Consider the following 20,230-nt stretch of genomic DNA (forward strand, 5'->3'; position numbering starts at 1 on the left):
CCTACCTGGAATCATTGGGCGCAAGGCGGGAATACACCCTGGAGGTGTGTATACAGCCTGAGTGTGAGCCTCGCTGATGGGTCACGGTACTGGTAGAGTTTGATGTGTATCCTGGATGTTGAGGGAGGAGACAGTGGTTTCTTTATTCCCCCGACCCATAAATTCCCTGAGAATCTGCGATAGATGATGTTGGAAACTGAGATATGGTTTGAATCTAGTGTGTGTTAAAAGAGTACTTGGAAAACCTTGCCGTTCGCTAGGCCTTTCCCCTCTTCCTGCAACTACAGTGGCCCCCAAACTTTCTAGAAACTCCAATTAAAGCCAGCGTGGCTGTGTGTTCTTAAGAGTGCCGTCGTGTTAAAGCACAGACAACGGAAACTGTCAGAGCTGCGCCAGTGCTCTTCCCTCTCACTCCTTTGTGGAAGCGCTCGGATCCCCTGTGATGCCAGCTGGTATCAGTCAGGCTTTGGTTCGGGAAAAGAGGCGACGAGTTTCTTCGCTAATGGCAGAGACACCAGACGACTTGAGGAAAAGGAGGCAGCATCACAGGCCTCTAGCTCTGAATCTGACTCTTCAGAATGGAGCTTTGAAGAGCAGCAGCGCGGGGTGAGCTAGTTATTTTTTTAGGATGTGAGCAGCTGCTGGAATAGTTTGCTTCCGATAAAAAAAACCTTGTTGACTGGTGTCACAGTGGTGGGTGGGGGAGGTATTGTTTCATCTGCTGTAATGTTACTATTTTGTATATAAGTTTTTTGTCATAGGACAGCAATGGGAATAATATATACATTTTTTTTTTTTACACATTCTCTTCTCCAGAAAAAGAAGGAAACATTTTTAAATCTCTCATTATATATCAGTGGAAAATAAAACAACAAAATAAAAGTCCTGGAGATGATGAAATCAACAGCAATTTTTTTTTATAGAAGATGGTATAATTATGTTCCATAATTAAAGGAACACTACATACAATGTTTACCTTAAAATACCAGCTATAAAACCATTGTGATGCCTCACAGACCTGTAATAGACAGAACCGAACCTTTGTCTGGGCTCAGCACTGCAGAAACAGCACTATGTAGCTTTTGGAGGAGGTTAGGAAGCCACCCCCCCCACTCCCTCTTCCTTTTGACTGATTTTAGTACAGTGCTGTAAAAAGTCCTTACACTAGGGGGCGCCTAAATAAAACAAATCTCACCTAGTGTTCCTTTAAAGGTACGGAATGTGTTCCCTGAAGGGTACCACCACAGTGAGTTTCTCTGAGTGCCTACGTAGCTACAATGGTGTGTGTTAGGACAGGGCTGGTTGGTCCGTACCCTCAGCTGGGTGGTGTATACAGACGCTTACATGCCCTGAGTCACCAGGGGGCTCTGCCACAGCGCAGGGTCCTTTGAGATCCATGAGATTACCTTGGTGCTAATATTGTTTGTTGATAAGGTACAGTGAGACCAGGCAAGAGCAGAGGGTCAGAAGATGGATGGAGATGGTGAAGTCTGTGCTGAGGCTGACTCCATTTCCTTAAAGCAACAGAACTGTAAAACAAAGTGAAACCTATTCAAGGGCAGATCCTAATAATAATCTGGATCTAACTTCAGTCCAGTGTGAGGTTAACGGCTAGTGACAATGTTAACCCTGTACAGAGGACATCATCAAATGGAGGGCGAGGACTGAGTAACTGAGTAACCATTCTGTAAATGTGTCTAATCTGTATAGATGTATAGACAGAGACAGGGAGTCTGGGTACTGGTGTGTGTTTGCAAAGCTAGGCCTCTTCCTCAGCCCCCCCCCTCCCCTCACACACACACACACACACACACACAGAGAACAGTGGTGTGTAACTCAATAAAACACCTTATTGACCTTGATGGGCTCCCACAGAGGAGTGCTGTGGTCAGATAAGATGGAGATAAACGGAGGAGAGGGACAGTTTCATCCTCACTTTCTCCACCAGGGCCACGGCAAGTCAATTACAGTCCCGTCCACAGCATTAAAGCACCTCCTGCAGCTGGACCGACAGTGGACTGAACAGGAAACAAAGGAGGAGGTTTAACTGGATTCACAGCATGTTCTCAGCATTAAAGTGGATGTCAATGATTGTGGGTAAACACTGTCCTCTCTGGTTGTTTACCTTCTGAAGCTAATTAGTTAGTAATTCTAAAATATTTTAAGGTGGAGCGGTGCGTGCGAGTGAGTAAGAAGCGACAGTATATTTTAAGGTGGAGCGGTGCGTGCGAGTGAGTAAGAAGCGACTGTATCTTTTAAGGTGGAGCGGTGCGTGCGAGTGAGTAAGAAGCGACTGTATCTTTTAAGGTGGAGCGGTGTGTGTGAGTAAGAAGCGACTGTATCTTTTAAGGTGGAGCGGTGTGTGTGAGTAAGAAGCGACTGTATCTTTTAAGGTGGAGCGGTGTGTGTGAGTAAGAAGCGACTATCTTTTAAGGTGGAGCGGTGTGTGTGAGTAAGAAGCGACTGTATCTTTTAAGGTGGAGCGGTGTGTGTGAGTAAGAAGCGACTGTATCTTTTAAGGTGGAGCGGTGTGTGTGAGTAAGAAGCGACTGTATCTTTTAAGGTGGAGCGGTGTGTGTTAGTAAGAAGCGACTGTATCTTTTAAGGTGGAGCGGTGTGTGTGAGTAAGAAGCGACTGTATCTTTTAAGGTGGAGCGGTGTGTGTGAGTAAGAAGTAACTGTATCTTGTTGGTGTCTGAAATGTAAATTCTCTGTAAGTGTTTATTCACTGTTTGAATTCCCACAGAAACTCATGTGTAACTCCTGTGTTCAGATTTGTAGCACTGTCGCTAATGCAGTTAGCCATCTCCTGAGTTTGGAGACATTTCCACCTTAAGTGATCTGAAACAATAAAAATATGCCAGTGTTACCCAGCTCCCTGACACACCATTTGAAGAAGCTAGTGTTTCCAGAAGTAAACACCCAACATGTGTATGTGCCATCCCTAATGAAACTACTTCCATCAAATCCTCACAGAAATGTCCCAGTAAGGTAATGTAAGGTAATGTAAAGCAGTCAGTGCACTGAGGAATGGCAGATAACTGGACACCGTGCTGTGTTCCATAATCAACAAGGTTTTCAGGTTGAATAAATCTGTCTAGGTGCTGGAAACAGATGTGAAACAGCTGGATTAATAAGATCACTACAATACAGAGAATTGTAGAATTAAAAATGCCTAAAAACTTGGAATACATTGTTTTTACATTGACTTCCACCGAAAGTTAAGAAGGGTTTTCCTCCTCTTGAAAAGTTACTGTTTTGGACAGTGATGATATCTGAAATCACCCGGAGGAAACTAGAGACCAGGATGCTGTTCTATCTGCTGCCACTAGATGGCTCTAGATACACATGGTTCTTAAAGAGTTACAGAATGAAGCAGTGAGGCCAAGCAGCAGAATAAAATAATATGAGAGGAGAGTAAGAACAGAGTGAAGCTCATTTTAGTCTATGAACAAAACAAGACTAAACACCACACACACACAGCTTTAAGTTCTGCTTTAATTGAAGCTGGCTTGCTGTAAATCCACTGAGATGTTTATTATCTTCACTGACGTCTTACTTCTGTGGTAATCTATATGTAAACGTATCAAACACTGGTATCTACTGTATCTCTTACTGACTCATGAACACAATGTACACGGCCAAGTGTCTTAACTCAGCTGCCGGAAGCTTGCTTAGGTTTACACACACCCTGTAATTAGTTTGAGACGGTAACAAAGGGCCAGGGTGTGTTGGCTTGGGAAGTGTGTGAAAACAGGCAGTCAGAAAAGAAAAGAGAAGAAAAGAAAAGAAAAAGACTCTATCGAGCGCTTCCCTGGGGTCTGCAAAGTGTGCTGCATCTGTACAACATCCCTCGTTCATTCAGAGCACCTCTGTCTTTCTGCTGTAACGGCGAGGGTGAGCCACACAGAAGAAAAACATCTCGCCCGCTGATTCCTCCTCGTATTGGAGCGCTCATTTGTTGCGAAATGAAGGCATGCTTTCTTCTCTTTCTTCTCACGCCTCTGAGCTCGATTCCGATGAGCCTCAGTCTTCAATGTGAGTGCGTGATTGAAAAGATTCCTTTCTCATGGTGTTTCTCATTTTGTGCTCTTGCCGGTCCAAGGATTTGAAAACGAAGAATAGACTGGAACAAAGAGCTGGTCCAAAAGAAACACATCAGGATAAATGTTTTCTGTGACATCTCAAAGATGCAGAGAATAGAAGCAAAGTCAGCTCATCTGCCGTTTATAAAAGCACGACAAAGTTATCCTTGGGCTTTAGAAGTTGAGTTTCAGACCTGTGCTGGGCAACGGTGAAGTGACTGTGATAAACAAACACCACTACTGCCTCAGTACTGTGCTTCAGAATTACACTAGACATTCCCCTGTAACATGAACTCACTCAACCTCACTTAAGAAAAGGAAGTAATGATGATAATAGATACGTCAGTGTGGAATAATCATGAAATTGTATTTTCTATTAAACTACAACGTGAAACAAACTCATGAACATAGTTATTAGGACCAAGGTTGTAAAACTTATGCAGTTACACAAAGGTAAACAATAACTAGACGCATGAAAAGGGCCAGTGGGCCTTATTTCTTTAAAGAAAAAATGAGAACTAAAAGAGCCACTCGGATGAAAAAAGGATATTCTTTACCCTTTTCTTCTCGGCAAAGAAAATTCACTTTTTGTTCTGTTTTTTTTTTAATCTATTTATTTTTTTGCTTGTTTCATTTTCTTTGTTTATCCAGCTTCTCCCTAAAATTTGAAGCATGGGCTGAAGCATGAGTCCCACAGCTGAAGACCTGGCAACCTCGCAGAGATGGAGGAAGAGAGCTGCACCAACTGCGGCTGCAGACAGTGGGAAGAGCTGTCGGCTGAAAATGCAGTGCAGTGCAATGCAGTGCAGTGCAATGCAGTGAAAATAACAGGAACTGGGACCTACCCGCCCCTGACCTCACATGTGATTACATATTTTAGTTGTTTTCATTCATTCGTTCATTCATTATCTGTATACCCTTATCTAGTTCAGGGTCCAGAGCCTACCTGGAATCATTGGGCGCAAGGCAGGAATACACCCTGGAGGGGGCGCCAGTCCTTCACAGGGCAACACACACACACACACACACTTTTGAGTTGCCAATTCGCCTACCAACATGTGTTTTTGGACTATGGGAGGAAACTAGAGCACCCTGAGGAAACCCACGCAGACACAGGGAGAACACACCACACTGCTCACAGACAGTCACCCGGAGGAAAACCACGCAGACACACGGAGAACACACCACACTCCTCACAGACAGTCACCCGGAGGAAACCCACGCAGACACAGAGAGAACACACCACACTCCTCACAGACAGTCACCCGGAGGAAAACCACACAGACACAGGGAGAACACACCACACTCCTCACAGACAGTCACCCGGAGGAAACCCACGCAGACACAGAGAACACACCACACTCCTCACAGACAGTCACCCAGAGCGGGAATCGAACCCACAACCTCCAGGCCCCTGGAGCTGTGTGACAGCTACACTACCTGCTGCGCCACCGTGCCACTTATTTTAGTTGTTTTCCAAGAGTCAAAATCTTATTAATGTACCATTTGGTCAGCAGGGGGAGCCAAACACTCACTCCTCAGCAGCAAACTGAGCACTTATGAGCACAACCATTTGCTCATGAGTCTTTTCTTTGGCTCACTTCTCGAATGCATGGGTTAGAGCAGTGGTTAATGTGGACTGCACTGGATGCAACTAATGAGATAATAAATAACGTCTTATGAAGTTGAAGTAGTTGTGATAGAGTGAAGTACAGCAAACTGGGTAAAGAGTAAGAGCCACTGGAAGTGGGCGTGATCATATAATCAATGCTATAAAACCAATGCGCTGAAGCTGATTCATCAACAGCGCTCAAAACTCAGCTGGTTTCCACGGCATATAGAAGTTCCATCATTCTGCACATTCAAACCTGTGCTTGCTTTCACACAGCCCTGATAACGAAGATATAACAGACACATAATATTGTGTCTGCTCCAGAGACTGGACTCGGGGCCTGTGTTTGAAGTGAGAAGCCATTTCAGGTGAAATATCCATCTCCTTGATTTTATCTTATTGGATTTGGGAAAGTCAAAAAGCATCATTTAGATCATTTAGAGAAAGAGCTGCATCTGTTACAGAGCACTTCAAACGGGAAGAGGGAGAGATCTAGTTCTCTGTTTTTTTGTTTTTTTAAACTCCCTCTCTCTTTTTTTTACGGCTGTTTAGACTTCAAGAGGACGGGCTTTGATCAGATGTGTTTGCCTGTCTTAAGCACAGTTTAAGAGCAGAAGTTAAAAGCCATGCAGCACCGGCGGATGGAAGTCCTCGTGCCTTTTTTCAGCTGACAGCTGAATGCCATTTGCCGGAGCGTTATGTGATCACGCATTCAGCGCTTCGAGTCTCTTTCACCCAGACACCTCTTTGGGAATCACTATGTCATGCTTTATTTCCCTTTAAAGGGAATCCATCACAAGCTTCTGGAGCACTCAAAACAGCACTGTCTCTAAAACACTGGCCTCTGGACTCTCCTCTGTCCGAGCCAATCGCTCCTTTCCTCCTGGAACAAATGGATAGAGAGGTTTGCTCTTTGTCTGCTGCCTTGCTTTCTCTTTTTCACCCCCTGCGCTGTTAGTCTGCGAACGGCAGGGAACACTCCGCCTCAACCCTGGTGAAGAGAAAATTAAAAAGATAAGGCCCTGGAGGGGAACGAGGATCATACGAGTAATAAACTCACCCTTGGCCGAGAATGCAGCCAAGAAGACCTCAGCCTTTGATACGGCCTAATTCTGCCGTTCCCACTTGCTTTCTAATTCTGACTTGCTTTCTTGCTTCTCTAGGCGTTCTGAGAAGCATTGGATATGCCCATCTGCACACACACACACACACACACACACATACCATTAAAGCCCAATTTAAAGCTCTCAGTTGAAGAGAAGCACATCCCGTATTCTGGCTTCTTCACTGGCTCTTTGTCACATGGTCAAACGAAGGATTTGAATTCCAAATCATTTTTATATTCGAGTGACCACAACAGTTAATGAACAGTTAACTGATTAACCAATAGAAGTCCAAAAACCTCAACAATTAAAACTGCAAAGCCACTTTCCTCCAGCAGGGGGACGCCAGTGCGTTATTAGACTGTGTTCTCTGAGCCCAGCAGAGACTGGTATGAGAGGAGCTCACTGTGGAGCAGTGTTTTGAAGAACAAACTGCAAAACAGAATTGTTCAGTTTCCGCTCGTGTGTGTAATGGTGAGTTATCGTGAGGTAGGACTCGGGTTAAGTCTGTCCAGGCGTTTAAGTTCCTTTCTCGTGGCATTAGCTCTCTTTGTTCAGCTTTTCTACTCTCTCTGTGATGGGCAGTAAAACTGATGGGATTTTCAGTTATTTAAAGAACCTACTACAGAAGTGAGGAGCAGCTGATCGCTGTTATTTTTGTGATGAGCTGTGATTATTTCAGAGCGAGGGAATCGCTCTTTCGTGGTCTGGAAATAAACGTCCTCACTGACACTTGCTCAGCTCCACTCTCTCATGCTGCATTAAGTCAAAGTACTCAATGATGAGATGTATTCCTTTTGTGTGCCATGTTTTCTTAATGGCTTCATGATCCAGTGTTAAGAGATACTCAAATTATTTCAGTATTCAAACCGACCCCTAAACAGTTAACGAAGTATTCAGCTACCAGTGCACATCCCCAGGACATACACATCCTCTTCTTATGAGCACTAATTTTGATATCATCTGCAGTCCAATAGGAACCAAAGGTGCCTGCAAATCTGCAAATCTAGCAACTCTCAAAAGTGTGAAAGCAACCAAAAACATCCAGCTCAGGTGGTGTCAGGAGGGAGAACAGAACCTGAGGGAGACAGAATGACGAGAGAGAGAGGGAGCAAGATGGCAAGCGCAAGACAGACAGAGAGCTCTAGAGCCTGATAGGAAGAGAAAGTTACATTGAGGGAAGGAAGGATATACTGAGAGAGAGAGAGAGAGAGCCTGACTGACAGAGCGAGGGGAGTCTTGGGGCAAAAAGCCATTTAGTGCTCCATCGGAGGAGTGTGCCAGAGGTTTAACAGTATGATCAGGCCATAAAAAGAGTCAGGAGAGAAGAGTAATGGGCAGGAGCTGGCCATTCCAAACAGGCCGACGAGGACGACGACCAGCCTGAGTGAGCTATAGTTAAGTCTTAAGTGCCGCCCGTGACGGAGGCCAATCATGCGACGGGTTTTTCACAGAGCTATTAGTGGTTTTATGTGGAGAGAGGCTCGAGAAAGTCCAGCTCACATTCACACAGAGTCAAATGAGGTCTGTTCACTTGGGGGAAGATAATCTAAAAGTCTAAGAGCAAGATAAAAACAGAGTTACAGACAGACTTCAGCGCTCAGGAGAGTCATCAATGGACAGATACGGTCAAGGACAAGGCACGGGGAGATTATGGGAAAATTGAACTAAAGTTTGAAGGTGAATTTGTGAATATTTGACTTAAAGACCACTCCCAGGATCTGCACAATACGTATCAACTAATCGTGAAAATGGGGCAATTATATTATTATTGTCCAAATAATAGCGTATCTTCAAAATAACAAGTCAATCTAAAAATATTTACTCATTCATTCATTGTATGTAACCCTTATCCAGTTCAGGGCGGCGGTGGGTCCGGAGCCTACCCGGAATCACTGGGCACAAGGCAGAAACACACCCTGGAGGGGGCGCCAGTCCTTCACTGTCACATCTTGACACTTTCTGCTTTGTTTTCCCCTTTCTATTTGGCTCTCTTCCCTGTTTTCCTGTCTCTGCACATGGCTTTGTTTATGTTTCACTTAGCTCCGCCTTTGTTCCGCCTCCTCATCGTTTCCCTGGTTATCCGTTTCAGCTGTTTCTTGTTAAGTTCATGTATTTAAGCCCTCTTCCCTCACTTCCTGGGATCGGTCATTTTGATTTTGTCTGTTTGCTTGTTTTCTTTGTTTGTTTCATGCTCATGGTTCTTCTTAGTGTTTCTCATTTCTGATTCCTCGTTCCCAGTTCGTTCTCTTACACCTTTTCGTGACCCCCTACTTCGTTTTGTGTTTTGAAATGTTTGATCATCTAGCTTGCCCTGTTTCCTGTTCGTTAATGTTATCTCGTGTTTCTCGTTAAGTTCGTTTGTCGTGTTTTCGCTTAAATAAATCATCTGTGTTGTAGCGAGTGTGTCCGCTTCCCGTGATCTACTCATCACACCACCCTGACAGAATGACCGATCCAAAAATGGACACAGCTAGCACGGACTACCCGTTTAGGAGAGGTGTAATTCGCCGTACCCCGTTCCGCAAAGATCCCGTGGAGGAGGCGTTGAAAGCGGCTTCAGAATGGAGTCAACGGCTTCAGCGCATTTCCGGGTTGGTTCCTTTCCCCCGAACAGAAGACTCGATTCAGGAATCGAGTGAGTCCTCCAGCGGGAATCGACGGAGCCGGAGGAGAAAGCAGGCTGAAAATCCAGCTCCAGAGAATTACCCCCTCAGGTCCGGAGAGATTTTTGGGGGGGCGTTATGTACAAGGGCTGTTAGCCTCAGTTCACAGGACATGGGAGATGAGGCTAACAGAGGCGCATCTCCGGGGGAACTAAGTTCAAAGAAGTCCCTCGAGAGTGCGCCTAAACCCGCTAAATCTTCAACTCGTGCTCGGCGAGCAGCACGAGCACCTGCCTCGCTGGGCGTTTTAACTCCTGCTCCCGTAAAAGCGGTACCTCCGGCCGCTCCTGTTCCTGAAAGAGCGGCACCTCCGGCCGCGCCTCTCTTCGTGCCCGCGGCACCTCCGGCCGCGCCTGTCTCCATGAGCGCAACGCCTACGGCCGCGCCTGTCTCCATGAGCGCAACACCTACGGCCGCGCCTGTCTCCCTGAGCGCGGTGCCTCCGGCCGCGCCTGTCTCCATGGACGACGTCGCAGATTCTTCTGCCTCCGTGGACGTCGTCGCTAGGACCCCAGTTCCTAAACACCGCTCTGCGCTCACTCCTGACCTCCAGGAGAAGCTTACAGGCCTCATGGCACGCCTGGAGCTCTCCTTGAAGGCGGCGTCCGCTTCTCCTGTCTTCGAAGGAGCGACGCCCGCCTCTTCTGTTTCCGTAGACGACGTCGCAGATTCCTCTGCCTCCGTGGACGTCGTCGCACTGTCTCCAGTTTCCGTGGACGACGGCGCAGATTCCTCTGCCTTCGTGGACGTCGTCGCACGTTCTCCAGTCTCCGTGGGTGACGGCGCAGATTCCTCTGCCTCCGTGGACGTCGTCGCACTTTCTCCAGTCTCCGTGGACGACGGCGCAGATTCCTCTGCCTCTGTGGACGTCGTCACACTTTCTCCAGTCTCCGTGGACGACGTCGCAGATTCCTCTGCCTTCGTGGACGTCGTCGCACATCCTCCTGACTCCTTGGATGACGTCGCACATCCTTCTCCCTCCGTGGATGACGTCGTCGCAGTTCCGTCTGCCTCCGTGGATGACGTCGTCGCAGTTCCGTCTGCCTCCGTGGATGACGTCGTCGCAGTTCCGCCTGCCTCCGTGGATGACGTCGTCGCAGTTCCGCCTGCCTCCTTGGACGTCGTCGCAGTTCCGCCTGCCTCCTTGGACGTCGTCGCAGTTCCGCCTGCCTCCTTGGACGTCACTGCAGGTTCCCCTGTCTCCGTGGACGTCGTCGCAGGGTCTCCAGTCTCCGTGAGTACTGCTCCCTCAGCTGCTCCTATCTATGAGACTGTGGCTAAGGCCGTTTCTGCCCATGAGACTGTGGCTCCGGCCGTTCCTACGCCAGTGACTGTGGCTCCGGCCATTTCTGAACCTGTGACTGTGGCTCCGGCACCAAGGACTTCGAGGCCAATCCCCAGAACTGTGCCCAGGCTGGCACCTTGGACAGTCCCTCAGACTTTTGCCAGTCCTGGGCACCCACCAGTTGTTTTTGTCCCTGTCTCTGTCCCTGTTCTGGTTCCTGTCTCTGTCCTTGTCCCTGTGCCTTTGTCTGTTTTTGTTTCTATTCCGGTCCCTGTCACCGTGTTTGTCTCAGTTCCTGTTAATGTCATGGTCCCTGTTCCCTTTCCTCCTGTCCAGTATCCTGTAAGCCCAGTCCAGTTTCCAGTTAAACCCTTTGTCCAGTCTCATGTCAAATTCCCTGTTAGTCCTCTTCAGTCCTCTGTCCAGTCACGTGTATCTGCTCCTGTTTTGTCTCAGTCCCCGTTCAGTGTTCAGCCCAAGGTCCAGTCACGTGTGTTTTCTCCTGCCTTATCTCCGTCTCTTCTCTCTAGTTCTGTCAAGTGTCCGTTTAAGTCTAGTCCCTTGTTCCCATCTCCATTTCCTATCTTGTCTTGAATCTTTTGGTTTCCTGTTTTTGGTTCTTCTGGCCCCCTCCTGCGCCAACTCCTGGAGAGTCTCGTTTTTCACGCTCCGGGAGTTGCGTGTCTTGGGGGGGGCGTCTGTCACATCTTGACACTTTCTGCTTTGTTTTCCCCTTTCTATTTGGCTCTCTTCCCTGTTTTCCTGTCTCTGCACATGGCTTTGTTTATGTTTCACTTAGCTCCGCCTTTGTTCCGCCTCCTCATCGTTTCCCTGGTTATCCGTTTCAGCTGTTTCTTGTTAAGTTCATGTATTTAAGCCCTCTTCCCTCACTTCCTGGGATCGGTCATTTTGATTTTGTCTGTTTGCTTGTTTTCTTTGTTTGTTTCATGCTCATGGTTCTTCTTAGTGTTTCTCATTTCTGATTCCTCGTTCCCAGTTCGTTCTCTTACACCTTTTCGTGACCCCCTACTTCGTTTGTGTTTTGAAATGTTTGATCATCTAGCTTGCCCTGTTTCCTGTTCGTTAATGTTATCTCGTGTTTCTCGTTAAGTTCGTTTGTCGTGTTTTCGCTTAAATAAATCATCTGTGTTGTAGCGAGTGTGTCCGCTTCCCGTGATCTACTCATCACACCACCCTGACATTCACAATGTGACACACTCACACACTCGCCAATCCATCTAAGAGTGTGTGTTATTGGAGTGTGGGAGGAAACTGGAGCACCCGGAGGAAACCCACACAGACACAAGGAGAACACACCACACTCCTCACAGACAGTCACCCGGAGGAAACCCACACAGACACAGGGAGAACACACCACACTCCTCACAGACAGTCACCCGGAGGAAACCCACACAGACACAGGGAGAACACACCACACTCCTCACAGACAGTCACCCGGAGGAAACCCACACAGACACAGGGAGAAAACACCACACTCCTCACAGACAGTCACCTGGAGGAAACCCACGCAGACACAGGGAGAACACACCACACTCCTCGCAGTCACCCGTAGGAAACCCATGCAGACACAGAGAGAACACACCACACTCTTCACAGACAGTCACCCGGAGGAAAACCTTGCAAACACAGGGAGAACACACCACACTCCTCACAGACAGTCACCCGGAGGAAACCCTCACAAACACAGGGAGAACACACCACACTTAAGAAGATTTAATTCAGAGTAGCTTTGGAGCATTTCTATTGGTCCATTCATCATCATATTTTCACACAGTGTGAAGGACTACTGCTGTGTTCAAAAGATGCAGTAAAGATCCACAAAACTAGTTATATAGGTCGCGTTCTGAGGCAAGCAACAATGTGAATTTTAAAATTAATATTTGCATCTGAATTTTTTACGCTTAGTATTTACCCTGACCATAACTTTAATTTGATCCTAATCCTCTAACAAAAGCTATGATCATAAACCTAACTCTAATCCCAGCACTTAACCCAAAGCCCATAAACTTGCCCCTAGCCTCTCAGAATGTATCTAATGCCCCTTTCACACATGCTCAGTGACCCAGAAATGTACAGAAATGTGAGAATGCGGACACCCACAGCATTTTTCCTGGATTTTACACAGTTTTGTCCATTTAGTTCCCTAAATTCAGTGTCAGCAAAAGTGTGAATAGAGCCTCTAATGTCCCGGAGTATCTTCTGAACATGTTTCACAGGCCCCTGTTCATCTGAAATTTCTCATGAGTTCATACGTGAAAACACTTAAGTCTGAATCAGCCTTGAGTTTAGAGCTATTCTCCTGTACGCTGCCACTGTTGAGAACTTGATTGTGGGTACTTCAGCTGCAGAGAGACTGAAGGGAAGGATTCTCTCACATTTCTTCACCCCTTCCTCTCTGTCTATACTGTAATTGTTTTTCCTTTCTTTCAACTCGTTCTGTTCTAATGAGGTGTGGGGAGTAATTAGCAGCTACAGCAGGCACAACCACCACTTCATTTCTCCATCTCCCCTGTCTCCCACTTCATTTTCTACTACGTCTTTTGTTGCTTCGCTCCGGGAGAGGGCACTGATGTCCCATCTGGAGACCCGGCACTGAGGGAGATTTGTTACTCGAGGCTGCATCTGGATGTGTTGACAGAGATAGGTGCTGGGGTGAAAGACATGCAGAGATAAAGATGGAGAGAGAGATTAGCAAAAATATTGGGGGAGGGGGAAATAAAAAAAAAATAAATAAATGTGGGAATTTCAAATGTGGGCAAAAGGTGAAAAAAAAAAAAAAAACATGACGAAACCGGTTGAAAACTAGAAACTATTGCTGGGAAAATGAGGGATTCCCCAGTGAATTATGGATAGAAGAATCACAAGCATGTTTTCATCCATGTCTACATGTGGAAAATACACAAATATCAAGCTACTGCTCACCAACAGTCGGGGCTCTTCGCTCTTGCAGCTGTTGGTTTTTAAACTTTTTCACGAAAGGTCTCCATCACTCTTCTCTTTCTCATCTACGTCTTCATTCTCTGATATTTCCACAGAGCCAAACTTGGCACGAGAGCCCGTCAGACATAGGCCAAGAATGAAAGGCCAGGGCAAGTCAGAATGTCAGAAGGAAAACCTTCGTTGGACATGGACACCTTTTTCTTGTAGACAGCTAGGAAAGAAATGCCCTTCTTGAACATGGAAGCCCTAGCTGTGGAGAAGACAATGTAGGAGTCCCGATCCTAAATTAGCAGGTAAAGTAAGTACTGTCCAGCGCTGTCCCTCCTTCAAGTCATTGCAAGGATGGACGGGTCTCTGTCCAGTGGTTTTCCAACGAAATATTTGTTACAAAATAATTTGCCCATCTTAAAACTGAAGCTAATACAAAACTCTCTGTAACACTTTCGATGAAGAGCAAATTCATATTTAATATTTATACTGTACCTACACGACAATCATTCAATGTCTGTAACCAGCCTACCCAGACACAGACCCACGCAGACACAGAGATAACACACCACACTTCTCACAGACAGTCACCAGGAGGAAACCCACGCAGACACAGGGAGAACACATCACACTCCTCACAGACAGTCACCCGGAGGAAACCCACGCAGACACAAGAAGAACACACCACACTCCTCACAGACAGTCACCCGGAGGAAACCCACGCAGACACAAGGAGAACACACCACACTCCTCACAGACAGTCACCCGGAGGAAACCCACGCAGACACAAGGAGAACACACCACACTCCTCACAGACAGTCACCCGGAGGAAACCCACGCAGACACAAGGAGAACACACCACACTCCTCACAGACAGTCACCCGGAGGAAACCCACGCAGACACAAGGAGAACACACCACACTCCTCACAGACAGTCACCCGGAGGAAACCCACGCAGACACAAGGAGAACACACCACACTCCTCACAGACAGTCACCCGGAGGAAACCCACGCAGACACAAGGAGAACACACCACACTCCTCACAGACAGTCACCCGGAGGAAACCCACGCAGACACAGGGAGAACACACCACACTCCTCACAGACAGTCACCCGGAGGAAACCCACGCAGACACAAGGAGAACACACCACACTCCTCACAGACAGTCACCCGGAGGAAACCCACGCAGACACAAGGAGAACACACCACACTCCTCACAGACAGTCACCCGGAGGAAACCCACGCAGACACAAGGAGAACACACCACACTCCTCACAGACAGTCACCCGGAGGAAACCCACGCAGACACAGGGAGAACACACCACACTCCTCACAGACAGTCACCCGGAGGAAACCCACGCAGACACAAGGAGAACACACCACACTCCTCACAGACAGTCACCCGGAGGAAACCCACGCAGACACAGGGAGAACACACCACACTCCTCACAGACAGTCACCCGGAGGAAACCCACGCAGACACAGGGAGAACACACCACACTCCTCACAGACAGTCACCCGGAGGAAACCCACGCAGACACAGAGAGAACCCTCAACCTCCAGGACCCTGCAGCTGTAACAGAGACACCATCTGCTGCACCACGGTGCTGCCCTGCTGTAGAGGGCATGGTTATAAATATTGAAATATTAGACCCATTATAATGTTTTATAAACACATTTAATGCAGAATGTTTACAGTGTAGATTTGAATAATAATATGCAAGCTACAGTGTGTTTTTATAGGGGGCTGTACATATGCTTTTTTTCTTTTTACTCCATTGACACAATCTTGTAATATGTCCTTGAACAGCGAAATAAAGCAGCCCTTTTATTTTCACAAATGTCAGTGAAAACATGGAAATAACCTCACAACTGTCTCATAACCTACTCTTGACATTCAGATCACAGGTCACTGAGTTGTCTCCATTCCTTTCAGTATAAAGCCCAGTCATTAGCTTCTACCAACAATTTCATCAATAACAATGTGTTTTTGTGTTTTTCTCACCCAGTCCTAACCCGGCCATAGACTTCAGCTCCCCTGCGTCACACTGACGATATCGCCCATGATTAATCTCTCACAGGAACATGATCACATGAATAGTGGCATGATCACACGTACTCAGAACTGAACTGAGGCTGGCAGAGTTCGCAGTGAACACTTAGTCACAGACTAAAACAGGAATATTCAAATACCTTAGTATTTGAACAGTGGCCTCAAACCTGGAGATCAGTCACAAACTGACCACTGGAAAAGAGTAAAGCTGGTCTCTTTGGGAAAGTGTGTGCAGCCCTTTGGGTTTCCTGTTTCTCTATTAGACCCTTCTTTGTGTTCAAAACATTGTTGGCACTAGTGTGGAAAGAAAAAAAAAATAATAAAAAAGTAGAACATATTTAAAACGTGCCTTAAACCTAATTGTAAATTCTGAAGTGTTTAAATGAGAATATATGATTGTATTGTTTCTGCCAATTCACACATTGGTTCTCATTAAAATATAACCAATGATGCACGGCATCCACCAGAGTGGTCAGTAGCATATATATATATATATATGCGTGGGTTTCCTCCGGGTGACTGTCTGTGAGGAGTGTGGTGTGTTCTCCCTGTGTCTGTGTGGGTTTCCTCCGGTTTCCTCCCACAGTCCAAAAACACACGTTGGTAGGTGGATTGGCGACTCAAAAGTGTCCGTAAGTGTGAGTGTGAGTGTGTGTGTGTGTGAGTGTGTGTGTGTCTGTGTTGCCCTGTGAAGGACTGGCGCCCCCTCCAGGGTGTATTCCTACCTTGCGCCCAATGATTCCAGGTAGGCTCTGGACCCACCGCGACCCTGAACTGGATAAGGGTTACAGACAATGAATGAATGAATATCTTTTTAAATAAATATTTCAAAGCCAAAAGGTTCATGTACACTGTCATCCGTCATGGATTGGATTCATTGGAGCAAAGGTTTTATAGTAATCCACTAAAGCTTTGGAGACACAGCTCTGTTGTTCTGAAGCACGTACTGCAGCGTAAATTGAGCAATGTCTGTCCACTGTGAGGGAAAGGGTTAAATGGTGCGTCTAGTTAAAAAGGCAATGCCTGTGTTTTAGTGCTCACTGGAGGAAATAGAGAAGATATACTATGATTTGAATATTTAAAACATTAATCATCACAATCTCACTGCACACAAATTAGTTTCCAGCCACCTGTGACTAGCCTTGGAGGACAATGAGGCGTCCGATTGAACAAACACCACGGATCAGACGGGAATGCAGCTCAGTGAGTGATTACGGGGAATTTTGTAATATCGGCCTAAGAAGAATCTCAATCTCAATCTCCCTCTCTCTCTCTCTCTCTCTCTCTCTGAACGTAAGAAATCACACTTATTGCCTGGAAATGGAGACCCAAATGATGTATTGCATCATGAACAGATTTGGGGTGGGGGAGGATTAAGAAGGTGTGTAAGTATATGAGCGGTCTCATTCTGTCTCCCGAGCACAGATTAGCCTCATATACAAACCAGGGATCTGATAAGTGATCATATTTATGGCATTGGCAATCAACACAATTATTAACGTTATATTATAGTTATTTCTTTCCAACTGCAAAATCTCCGACCCAAAAATGATAAATGGATGTATTTACATTTCACATAGTACACATGCACCCACACACACTTCCCTCAGGCTCATGATGAAATTTGTTGTCGTTCCTATTATCACTAATCGAGTTTCTAAGTGTGAATGCTTTTATGAGCCACTTTCCCTGTCACCGTCCTCATCATGAAGCCATACTTAATGTGAATGTTATCAGGAGACATTCCACCAATAAAACACCTTCCTAATTCTACCATAATTTTCCAAAATGTAATGTAGAGAATATTCAAACAGATGCTTTCGTTTCAACAACTGGATCTTTATTTTAAACTCAATCTGTCCATGACCGGTTGTGTTTATTTTAAAATAAGATAGTGATGAAGAATAATATACAGAGTATTCCACAGAAAACAGGTTTCCAGCAAAAATGGTACAATACCCTACTTTGCATTGTGCCCACAACGACTGTGTAATTAATGTATGCAACAACAATTTTAATAATTGTATCTACTTCAGCTTTTATCGTGTATTTATCTATATGTAATTAAGAGGGGTGTCAGACGATTTAAAACAACCAGTAAATAAATAACTAAATAAACAAACCCTGTGTAGTCAATTATAATGAATGGCAGTTAATTTATTTGTTTATATATGTTCCCTAAGGTTGAGATTTTCTATTTTCTACTTAAAATGCCGGTGCTTTTTGTTACAGATATGAGAGCTGACAAAACAAGCTTCAACAGCTTGGGTTTAATGCTGTCAGAGTGCAGCACTGAGCCTTTAACATTCTTTAGAAGAAATAATTATTTATCACTGCTATTAACACCATTAGCCATTAATTCCTACATATAGTTATATAAACCACTAAAATACTGACAGACGCAATACAGAGGTTTTCACCTACATCCAGATACAGTATGAATGTACCTTTAAGCACCCAACTACTCTGAGATCAAATTAAATTAGAAGAAATAATATATTTTGGATGCTGCCAGCTTCCAGTTATTGTAGTTTTAAACTTTAAAACAGTTCTCTAATGATCTAATGTCTTAACAAAATTACACACAGCATCTAGTCACTTATTTTACTTTTAAACAGCAGCAAATTGGTAGGAACCATTCAAGTTTATGTATCACTATAGACATTTACAGAGTATTTCTTGGTGTGGTGCTGATAAACTAATGGCAAGTAACACAGCTCACAAAATAAATATAGAGCCATGATGGGGAAAAACAAAACAAAAACACTCACGATAAACAGTGTAGGGCTCTTTACATTCACTAAGAAGAGTGTATTGTCTCTTGCTTGCCCTGGTTATGCCTTTTACACAGGGGATGTTCATCTAACCCTAGGTGAGGTATAAAAATAATTTATTTATCCGAGGACTTTGCCATAGAAGAACTACTTTTGGTTTCATAAAGAAGCATTTTTGTGTAAGAAATGTGAGTGTGAAGAACCTTTTAAAGGTTTAAAAATCCATCAAAGATTCTAAACCTATTTAAACCTATCAGCAAAAATGGTTCTTTACGGAAACAAAAGTGGCATTGCTCAAATAACCACTGCCCAAAGATTTTTTTTTTCCCCAATACCATTTTAACTGAGCAGCAGTCGTTAACGCTCTGTGAAAAATGCATGTTTAATGGACCAATAGAAATGCTCCAAAATGCTCATAATGTTCTTTTTATATTGAATGTAATTTTTGGACAGTGACAACATGCGACATGCTATATGGTATATCTACTATGTGCTATGCACTATGCACAATTACAGCACTGTTACCCAAATGATCCAGTAACATTCAGAAGAAGTTTTCTTGAATTTTTTGCCTTTCAAATTGTATTGTACCCCACACGTGCAACAGCAGTGATTTTAGATTTTCCCAGTCACTGCTCCCATATGAAATGCTTGGAATTCCTTAGGAGTGTAACATGAATACAGAAAAAGAGAGCATTGCATGACGTTGAATATAAATGGAAAGGATCTCCCAGTCGGGGACGTGTGGCCTACGTGCAGGACACTGATGTCTAATGCTTTTGCTCTTAACCATGTTTGCCTTCTCCCACAGTGAGGCTCAGATTACTAGGTCTTTCTGTTCCTGTAGTGACAGGCGGCTCACAGAGGAGACAGCGGTCAGGGGTCGGACACAGCTCGCAGATGCTTCAGTCGGATACGATCAGGACTAAATTCTCCGTACCTGAGGGAGCAGGGCTGTTGTGGCTCAGATAATCCGACTCCCTTCCCTTCCTCAAACCCTTCCTACCTCCTTCCCTTTCATTCCGTCTCTCTGCATGTCTTCATTCTGCCATCAGACCGGCACACAGTGCCCTATCGGAGCGTCCCAGGTGTCGTGTTGTCCCAAAGACCTGCTCGTCTCTGCCTGCTGTGTACTCTGTGAGGAACTGAGGCAGGGGAGATGGCCTGAAGCATACAGGCCCTTGGTCTCTGAACCGTAAGGCTGTCTATAGGCAGGGTGGAGAACATGGAGGGGAGCAGAGGAATGCGTCTTCTGGAAAATATGAGAACTGGTAAGTTTCTAAGAAACTTTACAATGAAAAGTCAGAGTTGGACATAAGTAGGACACATCGAGGATCCTGATTTCTACTCATAGTCAGGGCTTCTGTGGTGTTGGTAAATCTATTTGAACAGCTTTGCAACGTATATTCCCCTCACAGCTAATCCCAGCTTTTCAAAATTAAGGGATGTGCACTTCAAGGGAACACAGACATTTCTGGAGAGCTACTGTTCTCACAGAAAAACAAACTCCCCCATCTGTTTGTTTTCATCCAAAAGCTCTGCCTCTTAAGGTGGAGAACTGTGTGTGAGTAAGAAGCGACTGTATCTTTTAAGGTGGAGCGGTGTGTGTCAGTAAGAAGCGGCTGTATCTTTTAAGGTGGAGTGGTGCATGTCAGTAAGAAGCGGCTGTATCTTTTAAGGTGGAGCGGTGCGTGTGAGTAAG

The 20,230-nt window shown here is 45.4% G+C and overlaps 1 long non-coding RNA gene across 1 annotated transcript in view; it reads right to left on the minus strand.

Annotated features, from left to right (window-relative positions):
• Window positions 1–1,120: 1,120 nt before the first annotated feature.
• LOC136709216 (uncharacterized) overlaps window positions 1,121–20,230 on the minus strand; it is a 52,861-nt gene continuing 33,751 nt past the window's right edge. The window contains exons 2-3 of the long non-coding RNA XR_010804461.1: window positions 1,858–2,018; window positions 1,121–1,529 (exon numbers count right to left, since the gene is read on the minus strand). This is a non-coding gene — a long non-coding RNA (uncharacterized lncRNA). The remainder of the gene's footprint in view (window positions 1,530–1,857; window positions 2,019–20,230) is intronic.

Source organism: Hoplias malabaricus, chromosome 11 (genome assembly GCF_029633855.1).
Source record: "Hoplias malabaricus isolate fHopMal1 chromosome 11, fHopMal1.hap1, whole genome shotgun sequence".
NCBI classification, from domain to species: Eukaryota; Metazoa; Chordata; class Actinopteri; order Characiformes; family Erythrinidae; genus Hoplias; species Hoplias malabaricus.